The following is a 5,591-nucleotide window of genomic DNA, read 5'->3' on the forward strand; positions in this document are numbered from 1 at the left end:
ACGTCAGTCAGCATTTGACTCAATGATAAATTGTTTTTGCTGACAAGGTCATTCTATCGACCATAGAATTTACGAAATGATGACTTTAAACGAGACTGTTGATATTCTTGTTTCATCAACTTGCTTGTCAATAATTTACCTCGTTTAAGAAATTGTTAATACGTAGAGCACGCTCTTGCGTATCGAATCAACTGAGATATATATACTCCGTATGCAGGTGATAAAGGTATATTGCTGCATAAGTAAGGGAATTTGACGATAGAAAAGTTAAAGTCCTCGTGTTTATCATATAGCTTGGTTGTTAGATTACCATTAGTGTCTTAACCCTTTCTCTTCCGGGCATTTTACGTGATTTTGGAGGTCTTTTGACATGGCATTATTAAATTATTTCTAACGTTTTTATCCAAGGAGAAAGCTAGGCATAATGCATACCATTTTGTAGGAAATGTCTTAGAGATGATATTTTATGACTATTTAGATACTCAACCACTGACCTTACTAGTAAAAATTGAGGTCAAATGTCAATTAAGTGCAAAATTTTATGGAATTTTTTCATACTTTTTAATCTTTAAGCTAAATATTAAGTATGGTGTATGTTGAAATAGGAAATTTGGTATATACCCACAAAAGAGCATTATACTGTACAACATGAAACACATAAACTTTTGTTTTGAATTCTGCATATAACTTCTTAAAAGGGGTTGCTAAGCAACGCAGAATTCTTTAATTTTCGGGCAGACATTTTCATTTTTTACTCATCCTAGACACATTTATGCATCCCAGCACATATAAAAGTTAGATGTAAGGTCATAAAATTACAAGGGACATACAACAGATAAATTGTCTTAAAGTTTGACCTTATTAGAATTTTTTAGGAGGTCAAAGGTCAAATAAGTGCAAAAGTTTCATCAATTTCTTTCAACACTTTTCAATATTCTTGCCATTATCTTACACAATGGATGCTGAAATGAAAAATTCTGAATATACTCTCAAGAAGGGATCAGAACTGCAATATCCATGCATCATTTTAGTTCAAATATCTGTTTAATGACCTTTAAGTGGTTGCTAAGCAACAACCTTTTAAAGGTTTTGTTATTTCACATTCTGGACACATTCTAGACACTTTTTGTATATTTCATGATATTGTTTGTAAGATATATATGGGCCATAAAGATGAAGAACATTTTTGTATTAAAAATTGACCTTGATACTCTTGTTCTTCAGGGGGTCAAGGTCATATCAGTACAGAATTCTGTTTTAATCTGTAAGTAAATATCAATTTTGAAATGCTTCATACATGGATAAATCATCTAATAGTTGACGTAATAAAAATGGCGAACGACAAAATTTGCAAGCAAAGAATTCTGGTCTGCTTCTTACAAACCCCTAGCAAAACATGTATACAATCTTTTTGTTAAACAAGAAATCCATTCTTTTGATGCCATTAAAAATAATCTTTATTTTCATGGATTTAATCTAACAAGAAAAAAAAATAAATGATTTCATTATAAGATTTTTCTGGTATAACAGAGCTTAAGGGGTACAATAAAGACTTGACATGTTATCTTGGAGGGAAATAATAATAATAATAAATAGCATTGGCAATATTTAGCCCAAAACTGTTTAGTCAATAAGTTGAAAATTTGATGCTTATATCCAAATATACAAATCCAGAAATATTGCAAGATGAATTCCAAATCAGACTGAATCCTTCAACAAAATGTTGAAGAGCACTTTTACTTTGTGTCCACCATTCTTTTATCAACTGTCATTTCTCTGTAAGACTGGAGGAAATTCTTTGACTTGTCCAAGACATTGTTATTTGCTGTCAAGTACAAGTGATCAGCTTCTATCCTGTAAAAGATTTAAGTATTTTGAAACAGATACACGTCATTGTGTATATAAATTTACATTTATAAATAGAATTAAGAATGCTTAAATTACTACATTTATTTGATTTTCCTTTTAAAATCAAAATTGATTTATTATGTGATCCAGTTAGTTAAATGATATGAAGTCAATGTATCAGGACTGATAATTCAACAACCTTGTAGTAAACCATCATGGTAAAATTACTGAACTAAAACAAATAGCATATATGGCAATCTGACTAAAGCCAGACCTCTGTTTATGCTCTGTCGCAACATATAAAAAAAGGGCATTAGATTGCTACGAAAGCCATGAAGGGACACGTAAATTTTTCAAAAAAGTAAAAATGATATCGAATCGAATTAGGCAACCCAATCCCAAGGATTACTAAATCGTTCTCTCAATTTATAATATGAGATATCGAATTACACAATCCGAACTTAAGGATTACTAATTCGCCCCCTTGATTCATAATTTGAGATCTCGAATTACATACCGGTAATTTGTTTTCACAGATTGATAATTCGAGATCTCAATTTGTTACAACGTCAGTCTTATGATTTAGGCAATCTGTGCTCTTGAATTTCATTACATATATGTACAGATACATCCAACCATTTTAATCAATAAGTGCGTTCTATTTATTTTGTTTTAGCAACCGGTCGTTTCCAACCTCTTTCATAACTACAAATGTAATTCAACGTATATTTATTTTAGAAATATTATGATTACACAGGACCCATATTCACTTTTACTATCTAGGACTTTCAATTATATGTAACACAAAAACCTCTAAGATTTTTTGTTGTACAAATATCAGTACTAGAACATGGATGGACAATGTTCATGTATTTTTCTCATTTTGGACTGTAATATGTAATAAAAGTTAGGATGTAAAATACTACAATATTCTATTTTTTAAACATGTATTACCATATCCGATATGTACAGATAAATAATTTAAATGAAATCATGGGAAGGGTTTACATTCCGAGTAAATGAATCATTTAAACTAAGAAAATGAATTATACAATCTGAGATAACGGATTGTGTAATTTGAGGGAACGAATTGATAATCTGTGAGAATGAATTGGCAATTTGTTATAACAGAACGAGAACGGATTGTATAAATCAAGAACTTAATTGGTTTACTTTTATAATTTTTTTAAATTCTATGTCTCTTCATGGCTTTCATAGATTGCATACCTGCATGGCTGCCAGGGTTGTAAAAAGAAAGGAGACAATAGACTGCAATGTTACTTCAGGGCAAAATTCCTGGGGCAAGGCTGTTCGTGAGCATGGGAGTGTTGATAAACCATCCAGTGAGTTTGACCACCCATGTCTATGATGTACGATAATTGGAAAGTGTCTGAAAAATTGAGAAAATGGAAATTCTAACCACATACATTATGCAGATTGGAAATACAACAGCAGTCTATAAAAACAGCTTGTTCCATATCTCGGCATTCGTAGATATTACATGTTTAAACAATGTGTCTGTATGAATAATCAAGCATCATAAGTATTATGTGTTTCAAACACTTATTTTTCAAAATATAAATCAAATGTTTATAAACTTGTATGAATGCAATATCATGAGAATGACATAAATGAAATTAGACTTTATTTTTTGAAATTTTAGAAAAACAGAAATTTTCAATGCCAAAACAAAATTTACCTGTTCTTTGGTGTCCTTACATATTAATTTGACCTTCGTAGTTCATGGTGGGCTTAGAAAGTGGGTATTCACAGATGAAAGTATTGTTGCATATGGTGAAAGCACCCTAAAAATTCAATGTGAAAGTGGTACATGTACACACTGGTACACACATACTGAAAACAACTATCCATTATCATGACAACTTTGGTTTTACTTTGAACTTACGAGTGATTGTCAAAAGCATCAAAGCTCAAAAGCAATACAAAATTGGCTGAACGATACGAAATACGCACACTGAAACATAAAGATCTAGACCTAGTACATGTGTACATTTAGTTTTCTTTTGAACGTGAACTAATGCGTTTTTTTTCAGTCAATATATACACGTATTCTCACCTGCTAATATCAAAAGCATGTCCGTAATATTTGATTCATTGATGTGATGATCTTCGTCGTGAAATAATCATGAAAATTGACTTTCAGATTTCGGATCATGTTGTTGTTTACACCACAGCGGAAACACGTGGTTATTTCAATTCGTATCAACTCATACAGTGATGAGTCGTATTTATTTATAAATGCGAGTTTTTGTATTGTTAAATTTCGTGCCAATATAGATCTAATTAAATTGCAAATTGATAAGTATAACAAGATAACAAGAAACAACAGTATTAAAAATCTGATTGATTTTTTTTTAGTAAAGATCGACGTTTTGGGAATCTACAATTTTTTCTCAACATTGTATATCACTACATGAAATATATATCATTACATATAGATGAATAAATGAACATTCACTTCGATTCATCAAAGGCAGAACGATAGTATATATTTGTTTTTTGAAATCTATTCTTTTTTGTATTATGCATTTATTTCAGTAAAAAATACATTTAAATGGTCAAAAAAGACTTATAAAAGAATTTGTTGTTTCGAGTAAGACGCAACAATATCGACCTTGACGTTACATGTAAATATTGACAGCTTTTTCCATAAAAACTATGCGAAGGTCACAAATTCAAATTATCGTAATTAAGAAAATACTGAGCGTAAGAAGGCCTGTAAGGGCTTGTTGGAAAGGAAATTTTCTCTACTTTTACCAGCTTTATTTTGTTTTCCCTATTTCAACACAGAAATAAACGTAAAACTGAGCTTTGTTTAAACATTACGAATAAAACCGAGAAAAAAACACATTTGTGCAAGAAAATTCTTGTTTTTAAAATATACCTTAAAGTAATAACAATAATTTTTACATATTTTAAAAGTAGAGAAAATATGCTTTAAGAATATACCATGATTTCTTTATAAAGTTAAACAGGAAAAAATTGTCAATCGTCTGGAAAATCGGCAAATCGCTTTGGAAAATTATGCCATTTTCAAAAAGTCACGTTTGTCTTTACAACGTAAAATCGATTAAATACCGGCAATCAAGATATAATCTTTTTAGATATTTTAAAAGTAGAGAAAATTTCCAAAAAGATGATATATAGCTTTTATACCTTCATGCTACCACAAAATAGATACGGAGATCTTATTTTCGCGAAGTCGTGTTTTAACGCGCCACCGGTACGAAAGTGAAGGGGTTAACGAATAGAAATTGAGCTCAAAAGTCCATATTGACCTACATTAAGTCCATATTTGTATAAATTGTTTAGAGATAATGACGTTTTGTAGTTTAGTTCTTTGAAGGGTAATTTTTTCCACCACATGAAGTGACATTTTAGATATATATTAAAGTTACATTAAATACAAAGGACACAGGACCAACGATCTACAAGTGACATTTAACCTTCCGATAATCAATTAATATTAAATTGTTATGAAATAAGCGGTTCTTTATATATAAACTTTCTACATGTAGTAAATACTTATATAGCCGCCAATTCATACCAGACGTAACTTTGATTTCGTTACCTCTATAGCGACAGAGATAATTCGGAACAAGATGAGGATACTTACAAGCTTAATTGTATGGTTAAGTAACAAGGATTCTCTTACTGTTGAACTTAGGGGCTGAAAGTTAGAGTTTCTTCAATTTTCTTTTACTTTTACGCTGTCTAATCTG

At 30.6% G+C, this 5,591-nt stretch overlaps 1 long non-coding RNA gene across 2 annotated transcripts; it reads right to left on the reverse strand.

Annotated features, from left to right (window-relative positions):
- Nucleotides 1-1,544: 1,544 nt before the first annotated feature.
- LOC134260805 (uncharacterized) lies at nt 1,545-4,698 on the reverse strand. 2 transcript variants are annotated; one of them, XR_009990639.1, is made up of 4 exons: nt 3,926-4,698; nt 3,548-3,653; nt 3,076-3,238; nt 1,545-1,854 (listed from the first exon to the last, which is right to left on the reverse strand). It is a non-coding gene; the product is annotated as an uncharacterized LOC134260805 (long non-coding RNA). The 2 variants fall into 2 exon arrangements; XR_009990638.1 differs by lacking the exon at nt 3,926-4,698 and having other exon boundaries at nt 3,548-3,860.
- Nucleotides 4,699-5,591: the final 893 nt, after the last annotated feature.

The sequence above is a fragment of the Saccostrea cucullata genome, unplaced genomic scaffold (genome assembly GCF_032062105.1).
Source record: "Saccostrea cucullata isolate Sc308-1 unplaced genomic scaffold, CSIRO_AGI_Scuc_v1 ctg5806, whole genome shotgun sequence".
NCBI lineage: Eukaryota > Metazoa > Mollusca > Bivalvia > Ostreida > Ostreidae > Saccostrea > Saccostrea cuccullata.